Consider the following 17,013-nt stretch of genomic DNA (forward strand, 5'->3'; position numbering starts at 1 on the left):
ATTTTGCTCCTGGAGGCCAAACTGTTTTGGAAGATTACATTTTACCTGCAGATATTTGTAATAAAGAGTGTCTGAGTACTTCTCTTGTTTATGTGTTGACTGCAGTGAAACTCATATAGACCTTAATGCTGTGATCCTGCTCGTTGGAGAGACAGTGCTATCAATTCGGGAGCCTGTTGAAAGGAGCGATTTTGTTTCTAGGCTCACTGCTGGTTCAGACAAAGGCTACCCTGGCAGGAGCAGTGGTTTTGTATTGCACGCAGGCAAATTGGATGGGACTTTGCTCGAGGAGGGAGCTGCTCCCCCACCCCATACAACCTTTTTTTTTTTTCTTTAATGTTTGTGCTCAGCAGTGGTTTCAATTAGTTTTATTTTAATTTCAGCTGAGTATATTACTCCATTCCACATTGATTTCTAAACAACTGGCTTTATTGATTTAAGACACTAAAGCTGTCATAACAATGTGGTAATAATACAATAAAACAACAATAGGTTTTTATTTTGCTTGGCTGCAAAGCAGCCTAATGTTGGAACGTGCAGCAAGCCCACGACAGCAGCACTGCTGTGGTGTTAAAGCCTGGCACGTACACGCACATCTGGGCAGCTAACCACGGGGCCAGGTTTTCACAGGAATGGCAGAATTTCTACTAACATGAATGCCAACTGTGAGTGTTCACCCCCCAAACCCAACAGGTGGAGTTTGGAGGACGAACTGCAGGTTGGTGCACACGCAGGAAACACAATATCTAGGGCTGTTCTCAGATGCATTATGCAAAAACTTAGAAAACTTCATGGACGCTACTGAATTAAGCTGCTGTAAACCCACTGATGAGAAGGAACCCCGAGGAAGTCATGATTTTGCCTAACCAGCATGGAAACGCACAGTAATTGTTTTTCCCTTGTTTTCATACTGTTTCCATCTCCGTGTATTCCAAACTTAATTTTCTTTTATTTTTTTTTTAATTCCTATTTTTAAACCTAGCTGTTTAAAGCACTGTTTCTTACCCTCGGTCGATCCAGGGATCGTGGTACTTCTGGATGGAAGGGGAACAGCTCTGAATTAAGAGCTGGTAAAATTATGAAACTGAAAAGAACCATATTATTATATGCTATTATTTTGACTTTTTATTTCCCCTTGCTTTACATTATTTTGGTTAAAGATTTCTCGTGTGCTTCCTGGTGGCTGGGAAGGATTGGATCCAGAAGAAAGCTGTTTGTGTAAGTGCTGGGTGGGCACTAACACCTTGGTGTAAGTCCCAGCCCCCAGCAATGCTGAAGAAGGAGGAGTGGTGCTGGTGGTACTGATGATGCATTTCACCTGGCTTCTGTTCACCTGACTGCTGCTTAAAACACCGTGGGTATAGCTAAGTAGCCACATATATATCAGATGCTGTGGAAAAACAAAGGTGGGGAGGAGATCTCTAAAACTGGCTTGATAACAGAAATCCACAGCTGTAAATGGATAAGTGAAGGTAAGAGTCTGACTGATGACATATTTAATAATTTTTGATTGAGATATTGCAAATAAGATCCAGAGGCACAGAAACTCTGATTTACCCCCAGAATGATGTACTGGCATTGTAGGAAAGTTCCTGTCAATGCCTTCTTCAGAAACAAAAGGTGAAAAATACCTGTCAGGTCTCATAGAAAAGCGAATTATGGATGTAACTGGCATTTTCCCCTGCACCCTCATGAAGGTGCATTGGGATGTGTGCATCATTTTACTTAGTGATGTAAAACAGAGATCAGGAAAGGAGTGTTATTTTTTTGTAGTTGCAATAATTAGGTGAAAATTTAGTGGTAGAAATGGACAAACAGAATTGAGCAGCTTTTTTAATGGAAAACAAGAAACTTATGTACCAGACTAAATACAGTCCAATGGGTAGCTGAAAGCTAAATAAAATATGCATTTGAACATGTTTTAGTGAAAAAAAAAAAAAAAACAAACAAACAAACTTGTTTTAAAATAGTTTCACATTTAAAACCATTTGTACAGTCACTGCGATTCAAAGTACTCAGCCGGCTGGGATTTTGGAGGTTGCCACCGCTCTGTTCCTGGCAGCTGAATGAGTCACAGCGCTGGAGCCTTGAGACAAGCCGGGGATGGGGAGAGGCCGTTGTGAGCCTCGTGAGCAGCCATGCGTTGATCTGATTTCTTACCTACAGGCCCTGCTCGTTTCTCTATAACAAACATTTAATTGTTATGCAAGAAGTCAGTCAGCCGTGAACACCCTTACTGAATAAAACAAAAGGAAAACATTTAGGTTCTTTTTCCTTTTTACAGGATTAACGTATTTGTTTCACAAGAATTATCTTAATCCGGTAGCTGTCCTTCAACAAATTATAAACAAGAGCGATGTCTTTCCACCAATGAATTTCATTTAACTGGCTCAGTTTGTATATGAGATGTTTTCAGCTCTGAGTCCCTAACAGTAATAACTTGTTCAAATAAATTAATATCAAAAATCCCTTGATATCCCCCAAATAATCAAATTCTTTTGTCAACAACATCCCCAAGTAACTTGTGTTGACTGTAGTGAAAGTTTGTCAGAATTAGAGACTTAACAGAGAAGCAAAACTCTTCTGCTGTGCGCCCAGGACTGCTAATTTCCAAGCTGAATAGGTGTTCTGGTTTGCAAAGATCTCTCAAGTTCTTTTTCAGCAAAAATAGGTCAGAAGACCTCGCGACCCTGCCGCAGAGCTGGTGCCAGCACGCCGGTGTCTGGGTGTCCCCAGGGTACAAGTCACGTCTTCCTGCCAAGGGGGCTGGCAGTCCTGGGGCTGGCTTCAGTGAGTAACATCCTAAATGTCCCGGCTGCAAAAAATTATGGAAATATGCGTTTTTCTCCTGAAGCTTTAATTGCTAGGTGTTGGAAATATTGTGAAGTTCAGAAATGGTGTGTAACCGTGATGCTTAGCCACGTGTCGCAGCAGCAGAGAGCTGAGCTGCGGTCTTTTGGTGGGGAGTTGAGCAGGCTGTAAATATCTGAGGATTAAGGATAATTTACACCCCTGGGACTAGCCACAGAGGATTACAGCCTCATGGAACCATTTACCTTGAGAAAAATGACAAAACTTCCAAGGGCTGATGGTTTCTTTAGAGAAGATTTGAAGCTTGGGCTGCACTTGTCTTGAGCTTATCCGCTATCAATTCCAGTTCATACAAAGACATTTGCTCTGATTATTATTATATCCCTGCCCTTTCTTGCCCTTGAAGTATTGGCATTGTGGCTCAGAAGACAGATTCAATTAACAAACGGGATAGATGCTGACCTTTCTCAGATTGTTATTCTATCCTTGATTTGCTTTAGGGGAGAAATATTTCTTTCTTGTATAAATATGAAATAACAAATAAATAACCAAAAATTGATTTGTAGTTTCAAAAAAAAAAAAAAAAAAAGAGAGAGACGGGGGGAGGAAAGAAATGAACTAGTCAAGCACGGACACCGGTATTAGCTGAAGGGCTTCGGCACCTTTCACAGGGATTACTCACCAAGTGCGCTGCCATCCATCACGATTACAGAGCTGGGGGATTTCTACAGTAGCTTTTCCCAGAGAATCAGGTAACGTAAGTAGCATAGCGCTTTTCACCTTTTTCTTGCCTCTGTGACTGATCTTCTGCAGCCCAATGAGGAAATTTTCTCTTTGCTGCTTTTCCCGTGATACCGACCTCAGCCTCAGCATCGCACGTGGCTGCCGGGCAGGGCAGCGGGGACAGAGCCCGGCAGGGACAGGGACAGGATGGCAGTGCTTTGGGGCACCCCCATCCGAATCCCCGTGGACAAGGCTCTGTTATTCCTGAGGAAAGGTGAGTTTGGCCCTAGGGAGCTCACTGAGCACGGATGGTGATTTTAGTAATCCTTCTCTCCATACTCATCTGTCTGGCATCCATCCACGACCAGGTCCAATGTCCCGGTGAAAGGACTTTTGTCTCACTTGTTTACCTTGGATCAGGCCCATAAACCCACAGTTATCCTGGAAATTATTTTATTATATTTGGTGTTTATTCATTTTCTCCTAGTACGAACTAAAGAGGAGGTGGGAGATGGGAACGCAGCTGCTCGCAGCTCTCGTGGTGGGTGAGGGACGCACACCGTGCCTGGTGCACTTCAACTTCAGCCACAAGCAAACAGTGCTTGGAATTATGCGTGAAAATTGCTTTCTCCTCCACAAACACATCAAGGCAAAAACTTACTTCATTTACATTCACATTGCCCAAAATGGTAGTTTTATACTTCCAAGCAGCTTTCCTTCCGTCTCTGCTCCCATCCCCCCGTGCACAGACTTGGGAAAAGATCAAACAGTGCCTTATTTTTCCTTACCAATGATGTAATCATGATACTGTGTTAATTGTAGAGAAATTTGGGGGTAACTCAGCATGTAAAAAAAAAAAAAAGTACTTTATATTTTAATATACTAATTATTTTATAATTATGTAAAATGACATAATTATTTTAGTGCTGTCATGCTACAAGTATTAAATTTAAACCTTTTTAGATACTAGCCCTGAATCTGTCACTTCTTCTCAGTCTACTACATTATTCTGTGGGTTGCTCCACTCACAGCTGCGAGTCAGTCTTGTTGCTGACTTGTATTATTTCTGCTCAAGTTAGTTGAATTCTTGAGACTGAATTTTCTTCTATTTTGTTTTTTTTTTAAGTCACTGGGTTTGTGTTAGCCAGGGGGGTGCTACCTGACCTGTTTGTCCCACCCATTTGGGGAGAAAGCTTTCCGCAGGACAGCTGGGGCCTGCTGACAGCGTCCCAGTCTTGTGGGATGCTCAAGCTGAGATGGGGAATTTGCACAGGTAGACAGGAATGGTAAAATCAGAAAAGTCTTTGCTGGAGCAGCAGAAGGAATTGGGTGTTTCAGGTGCTGTTTGGCATGCCGTTACGCTCTGCGCTTGCCCAGTGCCACTCCTTTCTGCAGTGTTATGAGATGTTTCCTACTCATATAGGATGCATACTAAGCATCTTCTGGAGATCCATATTATCCACCTTCTGATGCTTCTTGTCCTTGGACAGGCCAATGTTTACTCCTTAATAACCTTCCTCTCACGAGGCTGGTGGTGGCAGCTGGATGTGGCGGGGGTGTGGGGAGCCCCCTGCCACCCTCTGCGGGGCCGGGGGCTGAGGCTGCAGCCCCGTGGGGCCAGCTGGGTGCTGAGCCTTGGCACTGGCAGGGCTCTGCTGTGCTCAGGGGCTGCCGGAGACCCCCTGCGTGAACTCAGTGGCTCCTTGCATCCTCCACACACCGAAAGGCAGCGTGACAGATGTGTACTTGTAGCATTTATATCAATTATAACACCGGGATGATATTTGTTTGGCGTGCTGCTGAACACCTATTGATCACCTAGTTTTTAACTTGATGCAGACAGCCGTACAGATTTGATTTATAAAAGAGATTTATTTTCTGTTTTGACAGAAACCGCAGACTTTTCTGCATAACTTATTAAAGTACAGATTAAAAGTGACGTGTTGATTTGTTACTAACTTTGAGGATTTCTTTCTGTGCTGTTTGCCTCCAGCATTAAGCAGTCCATGGAACATGCAGCTCGTGTACGAATCCATCTTTTTATCTTTGTTTTTAAGTCTCGGGCCTCCTTCTAAAGTTATGCATGCTGCATTCAACCAGCAAAAAGGTAAACAGAAAGACTGAATTTATGCCAGTAAGTCACAATAGTCTTTTCAATGGCAAAATATTTAGTCATGTTGAAATTGGAGGCCAGGTCCTCCCACATGGCTTTATTTTGGCATTGCAAAATGCACATTTTTTAAAGGTCAGAGCTTCTGATTTCCATATTCTTCTGTTTCTTTCTTTTTTTTTTCTTTTTTTTTTTTTTTTTTCCCTGATAATTCAGTTCATTTGAATAGTCTATTATCTAATATTTCACTACCAGGACTTCTGACCTTTTCAGCATTATTTTTCCTCTGTAAATGAGCTGTCCTTGCCGCCTATTATTCCATACGCACACATACCCAGTTGTGGCCACCTGAACGTGAGAGGAAGAGCTGGTGGCAGAGGGGTGCCAGGAGGAGGAGGAGGTGGCTGCACGCCCCCGTGCATCGGCACTGCCCCGAGCTCTGCCCGTGTGCTCCACGGTTCTGCAGCATCATTGCAAGTGCAGTTCTGCACTCAGGTTACACAGCAGAGCTCCTCCAGGCTATGAACGTGGCAGAATCCAAAGCAGACTCAGCCATCGTGCTGTGGTTTTCCTCCCTGCTTTGCCAGCTGTAACAGCTACTGAACTGCTGGACAGGGACTGGTGGAAATCCAGCTCAGCTTCTCACTTGAGGAGCTCACAAATAGGACTAAAAGCCTTGATCTCACATAAACTGCAAGTCAGTCTTGTGTAAATAGCAATATTAGGGCTCTGTAATGCAATCAAACAGCCACAGGCCACTGGGGCCGTGAAAAAAATCCGGGAGTTTAAAGCACCTTCATTATTATTTATTGAGTGTTAAGGTTGTAGGCACATTAGGAATACAAATGGATACACAAATGATCTAATTTACAATCGTTGTACACAGCCATCTATAATGGTTTTCCCTTTTAGAAAGGCAGATAGTATCATTTTTTTTTTCATTGTTTATCTTTCAGCATGTCATCTTATTACTTACAATTTTAGTCAGTGATCATATGTTCAGTTAGAATGGTATTGAGAGAAGATATTTGTTAATTCTTTGCTTTTTAGCCATACCTCGGCTTGTGTTTTCAGTTCCTCCCAGCAGCAGCCCGGGCCTGCTCCGATGCCTCTCAGCTGGAAAAGAGAAGAAAGAGATGAACCCCAACTTTTTTTTTTTCCTTTTTTTTATTTTTTTTTTTTTCCTTTTCTTTCCTTTTTTTTTTTTAATTTATTGATCCAGGACTGCTCCATCCAACCCCTCGCTGTTTCAGGTGCGGAGTGTCATGAATTGCCATCCTGATGAAGTCCCGGGCAGGCTGGAAGATCCTCATTTCATTGTTCTTCAGCATCCTGTCTCCGGGAGGCGAAGAGGTGCTGCTGTGATCTACAAAAGCTCGGGCAGAGCCTCTCTGCCATGAGGGGCAGCTGGGGAAGGCTGCCGGGGGGCTGGGCGCAGCAAGGACTGCCCAAGTCCTTAGACACCTGGGTGGCTGTGTCAGATTTCCTCATCATCTGGCACCCGTGGAGGAGTCTTATCGGCAGTGCAGTACAACAGCATATGCTGTTACCATCTTCTTCACTCTTTTTCTTCCCCTCTTTCCCCCAAATTAGGGAATTGCTCACATCTCTCTCCCTGGGATTTCCGCCCATCTCTGAAGTAGTGCAAAAGGCATTAGCAGAAATTAGAGACAGGAATAACAATTATTTATAGATTATATAAACTATCCTCTAGAAAACAGAAACTAAATTGCATTTAAGTAATTTTCCATTTCTCAGATGTAAAAGAAGGTGTGTAACCCTTACAGGTATCAAGGTGAACATTCTGAGACCAAAATGACTGGTGCTGCAGTCCTTTCACAAATGTTATGCATTTCCTGATGAACGAATATGGGCAGAAAATAAAATTAGAAATTTGACAACGTAGCACAAACAGTGTTAATTTTCTACAGTTTTATCATTTACTTGCAGAATAACTTAATATATCTTTATCACTCCTTCTCCTATCTAAGCTCTATAGACTCTAATATTCTACTCAGTGAACTGAAATATCTCTCAATATAAAGCCATCTTTGTCTAAAAGCATGGGGAACCATTATGGTATATTGTTATGTACACTAGTATTACCTAAGGAAACGTTTAAAGGTTGGGAAAATAGATATATTTTTAGAGAGAGTGGAAAACAAAGCTTCTAAATTAAAATTACACTTTTTCTTGATTTAATTCAATACTGTATTTCATCTTCTAACAAAATCCTGAGACAAGGATGGAGTAATCCTTTAATGACGAACAAAGAAAAGAAAGTACTTGTGGGGCGTGGGCACAGCCTGTGCTGCTCAGCCCTGGGGTGTGCAGGATGGGACCCCCAGCCCCGACACCTCCACGGCTGCCCCCACAGTGCAGGCAGCACCCGTGGGTGCCCCCTACACCCTTGGGCTGCCTCCGAGGAGCAGGGTCTGGGGCTCGGCACAGCGAGCGAGGCAGTTCTCGAGCTCCTTGATAACCTTGCCGTTGGGCTGCCTTGCAGAACAAACCTTGCACACGGGTGAATGGCTGCGGAGCCCCATGCCAAGGTGAAGCAGGCTGGCCCGTGCATGGCCCACACCTCGCCTCCCAGCCCTGGCCTGACCCCAGCACACACCAGGAGGGGGCTGTGGGGGGAGAAGCAGTTAGCAGGAATGAAAAATACACAAGGGGCAGCCTCGTCGTTTTTTACCAAGTCTGCAGTTTCTTGCTTGAACGCTGGTGTCAGACGTACCCACCTCCTCGCTGACCTGTGCTCCGTACCGGCCATCCTTCATGCAGGAGGTGCGACCCCAGGACAGCTGCAGGAACGTGGACAGGCAACAAGCAGCCAGCGCTGGGAGGCCTCCCTGGTGCAAGGTGAGATTCGCCTCCCTGTCTTCACCGCGAGCTCAGGGAGCAGCAAACGAGCAGAGTTATGAATGCTGCAGGTGGTAGGAAACAGAGCTTGTTGGGCGGGAGGCAGGGGCGGGGGTACTGTTTGCACTTATCCTGCTGCCTGTGATAACCTCATGCACGTTCCTCTCATCCTCATTTTATTCCAGTTCATACATTTCCCAGTTTTTTTGGGTCATTGAGTTTGTTCATGAGTTTAACAACAGCCAGCACCGTGAGCACTGTAAATATGAGAACTCCGCAGAGCAGATAGCTATGGTGCGAGACTGCTGATATAATGCAAATGTGCTTATTGCTGCTGGAGTTTCAGCCAGGGAGAAGTCCAGAAATTACCATTTTAAGAAATGTTTTTTTTTCCCCCCCCCCCCCCCCCCCCCCCATATTATTTACAGTGCACAGTTCACTACTGAAGACTGTTAGGGCTGAAATTGCTAAAGGAACTGAACCTCAAATATGTTTGAAGTCATTCCCAGAATGAAGCAGAGAGCACTTGTAATAACAACAATAAGTTCATCATAAAGCACTTTCCGGAAACCACATTGTTATTTGACAGTACTACAGAAAGTACTGCAGAAAATGTCGGCATTCACACTCCCAGCTGATTTAGTATCAGCGCTTTCTATTTTTTGCCATATTCACATGAAGGATTGTAAATGGGGGCATGTGTCCATCCGTCCAGCCTGGTTGTCAGCTGTAGGGGAGAGACCCTGGGGTTGATTCCTGCAGGTGGGATCTGCCTTTGCATACAAATATTTTATGTGCTGGGAATTAGTTTAGGTTAGCTGTATGCAGTGCAGTAGGTGTACCTGCAGCAATGCATGAACAGCGTTAAAGCGGAGGAGCCATTCAAGTGGACATGACTCTCAATGCTCAGGTGGATGACTTGAAGTTCGCATTTGTATCATGCCTTAAACCACTGGAGTGTGCTTGAAATTAAGATATTTATTAGTCCTCTGCTTTCAGAATGAGGTACTTACCAGCAGCCATCCAGTAATGGAAAGCGACAGAAATGGCCAATTAGAGGCCAAAGACGGATGACATAAAACGTGTAGACACACAAGCTCTAGACTAAGATCCACACACAGGTCCCAGCGCAGACCAGCATCATTGTTCCTGGCAGACAAGTACCTGTAAGGGCACACACCTCATGTCAGAGTTGACAGTTCAAGTTCCTTACTTGCCATTGGCACACGAGCGGGACAAAGCCTTTGGCCGTGCTGTATTAATGTAGCTGGTCCCAGCACCCAGAGCCTTGGCTAGGGCAGCAGTTCTCCCACGCGTGTATGTCCTGTGGGATCATCTAGTGCATGAAATTATGCCTGCCGTTTCCTCATGCTGGGGCACAAATGTTCAACGCGCCGCCCCAGCATAGCACTTGTGCCAGTGCCAGAAGAAGTGGAGGGGTCCTGCAGCCCATGGGGTGCCTCGGCTGCCCACAGCCTCCCTCCAAATGCCCCAGAACATCCCAGTTGGGGGTTGGTCCGAGGCACGTGTGGGGCTGGCCCCTGCCCCAGCCCTGCCCTGTACAACCTGCCGTGAGAAGTGGTGTGCTGCAGGAACCGGCTCCTACTGTTATCTCGCCGCTCCTGTTGAATGCGTATTATTGAATTTAATCAGTGAAATGAATTTGCTAATGGACTTGTTAATAAGCTTGCCATATCTAATGTTGATCGTTTCTTCTCTGTTCCCTTTTTTTTTTTTTTTTTTTTTTAATGAGAAAAAGAAAGCTGCTGCTGTTTGGCAGCTTAGTGGTCTTTTATTTGTTTTTATTTTTATTTTTTATTTTTTTTTGTTTTAGGCAAATAACAGTAATAAGTTCACTTATAATTGCTTTGATGTAAAGAAAAGTTAATAGAAATTTTAACAATATCAGCTTAAGATAATTTGAGCCCATGACCTTCGTGTTGTAACGAGGCCAGTTTCTCCGCCAGGCTGGCAGTCGTGCATCAGCACGCACAGGGACATCCAGTTAGCGGCACTGGGGGATGAGTTTTGGAAGAATTCAGAAGGGTTTGCTCTGTCTTGGTTTGATGTGATTTTGTGTGTCCATTGCACACATACAGCACTATGCAGCCCGGGGACGTGAGCGAGGAGAGAGCTGGGGCTGCAGGAGAGTTTCTGTCCCTAAGGTGCTTGGAGCAGCGTGGCTGTTTGCTTCTCCTCCCAGGCAGTAAGCCAGCTCCGCAGGTCAGATCTTTCCCAGTGCCAGTATTGTTCCCAGCAGTGCTTGCACAGTGTTGTATACGTGTTGCAAAGGTCAGCCCAAATGCCTGCGGCCACCTGTGTCTCTCTGCGCCTCCCCACCACGAGCCATTGCCTGGGTCTGTCCTGCCTGTGACTCCGAGCTTGCCCCCGGTGCCACCTGCAGAGCAACAGAAACCTTGCCCAGGGAACACTGCTGCACCTCACCCGTGCTGGGCTGTGTAAGGTACTTCCTTCCCTATCAACCTTTAATCAACACATTTTACAAAAGACAGATGTACTCTTTAGAAAGAATATATTTTTTCCTTTGAACCAAAATCTATTTTTTAAAAAAGTATTTTGTAATAAACTCAAAGTTGTTTGTTAGAATGTGTAAGCTGATGGATTTCATCCTCATTCCAGTGGATCCCTAACATCCAATTTGTAGATAAAATAGTCTAACTGTCCCCTTGGTGTGCTGACAAAGGGTAGGACTGGGCTTGGTTGAATGCAGGGCCAAAAGTTATAGAAAACAGTTGCTGAGAATATGAGGATTTCAGACAAAATACTGTGGTCAAAATATTTCCTCTCCTTCTGTCTCCAGGTCTATAAAGTCTTCAGAAACGAGCCAGTTCCCACCCGCTGGCACGAGCTGGGAACTCCAGTGTAGCCCAGAGGTGGCCGTGGAAAGGCAGCGTGTGAGGCTGGCAGACTCTGGCTGTGTTTGCTCACCTTCAGCTGTCCCAGGAGGGCTGTACAAAGCGCTGTGGGCTTTTTCGTATGCAGTGGACAGTTGTCGTTATTTATGACTCCCTTTTTTAACATTATGAGGCTTCAACCTTACACATCATAAAGCTCAAATTAAAATGTGTCCCTCTGAGCTTTCACATTGTGCATGCAAACACCGTAAAGTGGCGTGGAGGATGAGCAATGACAGCATCCTGCGTGCTGCATCACACTTAATGGTAACCCAGAGTGCATCCTGACAGGTTTTATCTCCCGTCGTACATATAACATTTTGAAGAGCATCCTTTAATGTCCCTTTGCAGTAGATTAGTTTAGATTAGGATCTACAGAAATGTTAAAGGTGGTCGATATCTATATGCTCCTGGTGCTCCCGACACAACAGAAAAATACTTCCCGCTGGTTGTGGTAGAATTTGAGATAACTCACCTTCAGTGAGACGTGTAGCTTCTCATCTCGACGCCCATTGCTCCTCTTCTCTCCCTTAGTTCCGCTGAGAAAGCAGCGGAGATGCAACGGCGCTGAGACCTCTCCTGGCTGGGGCGAATTCTGGGTGAAGGGACAGGTGCTGCAGGCTGGCAGTGTGTCAGCGGCGGGGTCCTCGTGGGGATGCTCATTTGTGTCACCAGGCTTCGTTGTGAGCAGCAGGAGCGTTGGAGGCGGCAGCACGGCAAAGGGGGTGTCCCCGAGGAGAGGCAGTTCACGTGGTATCGCGCGCAGTCCCAGAGGTGCATAACGAATCCACGGGCATTCCCACGGGTGGGTATGAGATGGGCTCCTACAGGTAAAAAAGGCTGGCCTTGGTCACACACCCGTGCACTTAAGCAACGCACTGTGCCCTTAGCTCTGCCTCTGCTCCCTGATGCGGGTTCAAGAGGATGAGGGTGAGAAAGAGGATGCCAGGGGGACACCCCCTGCCCTGCCTGGTGACACTTCACTGAGCAATGCCCTGTGAAAGCCACAGCAAGTGTGAATCGCCACCGTACTGCTCACCCCAAAGGTGATTGTGCGCACCTGCCCGCATTTTCCCGGCACACCAAAGACCCCAGTGAGCAGCTGCACTTTCACGGTGGCTGCGTTTGGAGCGTGGTTCCTGCGGCAGTACCCGGGGCCACCTCTGCCGTGCAGAAGGACGTGGGTGCTGACAGCAAGCAGCACGGAACGCAGTCCCCGTGGCACTCGCACTTGTCGGGCTGCTCTGTTACTGTAAGTGGATGTCTTCAGTTGAAAAGTGCAGGGAAAATGGAGATGTTCAGGAAAGAAAAGAGGCACTGGGCACTGGGGGACAAAAACTTATCACCTTGCAAGAAAGGGATGAATATTGAAGGAGAAGAGGAGACAGACTGGGAGCTCGTTTTGAAGGTTAAGATGGTTTTCCTTTTCCTTTTGTTTCTCCTCCATTCATTTAAATGAGAGTTGCACAGAATAATAATCTACTTGTTTTGTCTGTGTGATAATTGCACTGATAATTCACTATGATTTAAATAATCAAATTCAGAGTTTTGTATGTCAGAGTGTGAAGAAGGGCTTTCTTTAATCTCCAAAGATGCATATTCATGACGCCATTATATATATAGCTAAAGAAATTACAGTACCATTGTCTGCTTCAAACAAGTCATTCATTCCCTGCTCTTTTAAAAAACAGATGAAACAGTCAAAACACAAGATGATTGATTCGTACTTTCAAAGTTCACCTCCTCTCACCTTGGTAATGGATTTCTTTATCTATCAGCAGCTATCTTCATCGTTTAGTGCCTGTCCAGTGCAGCCTATACTCAGGTTTAAGTGCTGTGTCAAGCAAATTTGTGCCTTGGCGCTTTCTGCCATCTCCAACTCACGCTTGGCACTTGCAGCAGAACAGCATGCTGACCCTGTGCGCTGTGCCTTGCGAGTTGTCTGTGCGAAATGCTGAGCTCGGGACAGAGCCGGGGCTGCTGCTGCGTCCCCACGGCCCCACGCACACCTCGGCTCCTCATCCACACCTTGTTATGGCTGGGCTTCAGCTGGAAGATTCTCATTTCGTATACATTTATTCATTTTCTATCCTATACCAGTATTTTCTAGATTATGTTGTGTGCTGTTGGAGCTATGGATATTCATAAATGAAGAAAAATGATGGCTGTAAAAGCTAATGCCAGAATGGCCCCACTGACACCTGTGGGGTCTGCGCCGGGGCTGTGTGCACATGAAGGGGTCACCAGGGACCTCCCTGCAGTGCACAAGATAAGGGCCCCATGATAAGGAGCATCTCAGATTTTTATAACAGTCTATTTTTGCACTGGATTTGAACAAATATCACATTTAGCTAATTTATTGTACCGGATAATGAAAGTACCTTAAGAGGCATCTTTATGGAACAGCATTTGCCTTGGAAGGATAAAAGAAGAGCATTCTAGATATATGAATACTAAAATAGCACAGGTCAAATATCGGTGCTTTGTCGACTTTAAAATTTAATCTGTCATATATTACCGTGCATTAATACTAAAATACATTTGTTAAGGGTGATAGCCACGGGATAACAACTGATACCTATGGGTGAGACACGGCAGTAAAGCCTGGCCTTCCTGGCCTCTGCGGCCCTGCTAGGGCACAACTGTTTCGAAACCCACAGCATAATGTGGGGAAAGTTTCAAGGCACATAGAAAAATAGAAGCATTTTGAATATGAAGATAAAATATTGAAATCAGTTGAACCAGACACAGACTAAGGTGTCGTGTTTAAGATGAGACAGAAGAATCCCGCTGAGAAAATTAGACGGTAGAGACGGGTGCATCGTTTAAGGCAAGTTCCTTAGTTAGCTATTTTTTCATTCTTCTGTTCACAAGATGTCTGGAAAGTATTTGTGGTTTTTCCCAATTAGATGTGCCGTTTTTGTAGGTAGCTTGCTTGTATGAGCCAAGAGGTGCTTGCTGCCTCCTGGATCTGACATGCCGTTTGGTGCCTGTTTTCCTTTCCAGCCATTGGAAGGATGTAAAAATCAGGCTTCCTGCATGAGCAGTTTTACATACACATTCAAAACACATTCACTGTTATTGTTATTTAATGTTTTCATATACCAATGCTAGATAAGAATTGGATTAAAATTCAAATAAAAGAAACAGAATTAAAATGTTTTCATAAGAATGGATAATTTATGCATTGATAGAAACCTTTGCAGTATAACTGAAATAACAGCAGGAAGGGAGTGGATAAATTATTTATTCTCCATGCATATATCAATGTATTTTTTCATATGTATTGAGCTGAGCATGGAAAAGCTTTTGCTAGGTTCTTTCTTTTGTACATAATTCCTTTTCAAACTGGAACCAAAGCTTTTCCACTTTGGTGAGTTTGCCGCAGCAGGGACTGCTGAAATACAGGCAATCTCACTTGTGTCTTTCTTTCTTTCTTTCTTAGCTTTAGAGGAAAAGGAGGACATGAAATTTATTGCACAGAGCAAAGCCTTATTTGTACCTCTGGCCAAGCAGTCTATTGTCATTGTGCTGGATTTATAGTTAAACTGATGTTTAATCCCTGGAGAATTTAGTCTGTTTGCTGTGAAGTCTGAGATAATGTAGAGCAAGTCCTAAGTGTGTCATTCATTTTAACTTTTTTTTTTTTTTTTTAAATTATTATTATTATTATTATTATTACTTATGGAGAAATATCTCTTTAAAATTTGGTGGTAGAAATGAATTTGATTTTTTTCTCCCATTTTATCCAAGACAATTAGTTACTTAATTACTGAACCTAACTTTTAACAGTGGTTGTGATGAGATATGAGTTTCCATTTTTTTCAGACTCAGTCATCAAAGACTTTTAGAAGATGCTTTTTATCAGGAAAAAATTCCTCCAGTGGGCAAATACCTTGCAGCCTGTAGACTGCACTTGGAAACAAGCTGCTATTATTTCTCACTTACTCACCCTCTCCCTCCATATGAGCTGAAGCTACCCCCAGGTTAGCTTTCTGTACTTCCCAAAACATTTATGGGAATGGAAAAAGGTATTTTCTGTCCAGAAACCTTGCACATAAGCAGCAGTCCACTGTGTTCAGATCAGTGATGATCTTGGTATTTACTGCTCATGCCCTGGCTCTAAGCAGCCCTCTCTGTGGTTTAGAGCTTTATTCTCCCTAAAGGTCCTGCCTGGCTCTGGACAACGTCTTCTGGCCCTTCATCAGGATCTCTCTTCCCATTTCTACTCTCCATTTATTCTGAGGTCCTTTAAATTTCATTTTATATGTTAAAAATGCAAACTGCCACCTGGGTCTTCACGTGCTGCCATTGAGGCGGGTATCGGTAGCTGTTCGCCTCTGGCCAGGCTTCTGCTGCCTCGTGTTCTTCTGAGCAGAGCAGCTCCGCTGCGAGCAGCTCGTCATAATTCATAATTTTTTACATGCAAAAGTCAAAGCCCCCTTATCGCAGAGAGGAAAGGGGAGCGCCAAGGGGACTTGGCAATGAACCAGCTCACATCTGGAAAAGCAGGGAAGGCTTGTCCAGCAAGAGAGGCAGTGCCCTAGGGAAGGAAAGTGTGCTGTTTAGAAATAGGAGCGTCAGCATTAGATTTGCCTGTATATTTTATCTTCAGTACTCATCATTTATGGTTATGCAAGCAGCAATGTTAGCTTTGAAAAGATAAATATTGAGTGAAAGTACTGAATGCTTTTACTGCATTTTAAAAGTTACAGCATTGACAAGAACAAGATGTCCATAACTAGCTCTGGTTGTAGGGAACTAGAATGGTAGTCACCAGCCACACCGTTGGATTTTCCCTTCATGCCAGTGTGTGAGACAGATACAAAATCCAGGTGATGTCTAGAAGAAGGAGACCAACAGGAATTTGATGCATATAAAATGCATTTACACATGGTGCCTCCAGGGAGGTGTTCCCCAGCTTTGCGAGAGATCTGGCAGGAGATGGCCAGGTCCAGCACTGCCTGCACCGAGGCTCCCCTCCAGCCTGTTCTGAGGGGTTTTGCCCCAAACCCCAGTGCGAGGTGCTTTAACTCTCTTTCATGTTTTATAGACAGCATTTTTCAATAAGCTTTTATTTATTTTTAAGCCCCAAATAATTTTCATAGGCATGTTACTCTTTTCCAGGCTAGCATCTGGCTATTGCTTGAGGCATGGCATCGAGGGAACACTCTCAGCATGATAACATGCCATAGGGATGGCGACGTGAACTGGTAGGTTTTGTTCAGAAAAAGGTGTATTTGGAAGGTGTGCTCTAAGGCACAAGGCCGGACTGTTTGCCTGCCCAGCGGCACCAAGGATCCCGTGGCCCCAGCAGGGCTCGGCACCAGGTCCCTGGGGGCTGCTCCCAGCCCAGCCTGGGTGCTGTGCAGGGAACCCTGCGTGGCAAGGACCTACCCTGTGCCAGTGATGTGCTGACAGTACTTTAAGGCAGTTGGCAGTCCTTCAGAAGTGTTTGTGGGCACACCTGAGCTGTGAAATTGCAGCCCCAAGGTCACTAGTTCCTTACGGACTGTAACGAGAGCAGAGCTGGATCGATCCTTCTCGCCTCAGGGGGAAAACACTTCTCTCCCAGGAGTTTCACTTCTTACC

At 44.8% G+C, this 17,013-nt stretch overlaps 1 long non-coding RNA gene across 1 annotated transcript; it reads left to right on the top strand.

Moving 5' to 3' along the window:
• The first annotated feature begins 1,041 nt into the window (after positions 1-1,041).
• On the top strand, positions 1,042-9,902 carry LOC118168740. The gene is made up of 5 exons (XR_004751764.1): positions 1,042-1,472; positions 6,867-7,189; positions 8,344-8,506; positions 9,343-9,416; positions 9,506-9,902. It is a non-coding gene; the product is annotated as an uncharacterized LOC118168740 (long non-coding RNA).
• The last annotated feature ends 7,111 nt before the right edge of the window (positions 9,903-17,013 follow it).

The sequence above is a fragment of the Oxyura jamaicensis genome, chromosome 6 (assembly GCF_011077185.1).
Source record: "Oxyura jamaicensis isolate SHBP4307 breed ruddy duck chromosome 6, BPBGC_Ojam_1.0, whole genome shotgun sequence".
NCBI classification, from domain to species: Eukaryota; Metazoa; Chordata; class Aves; order Anseriformes; family Anatidae; genus Oxyura; species Oxyura jamaicensis.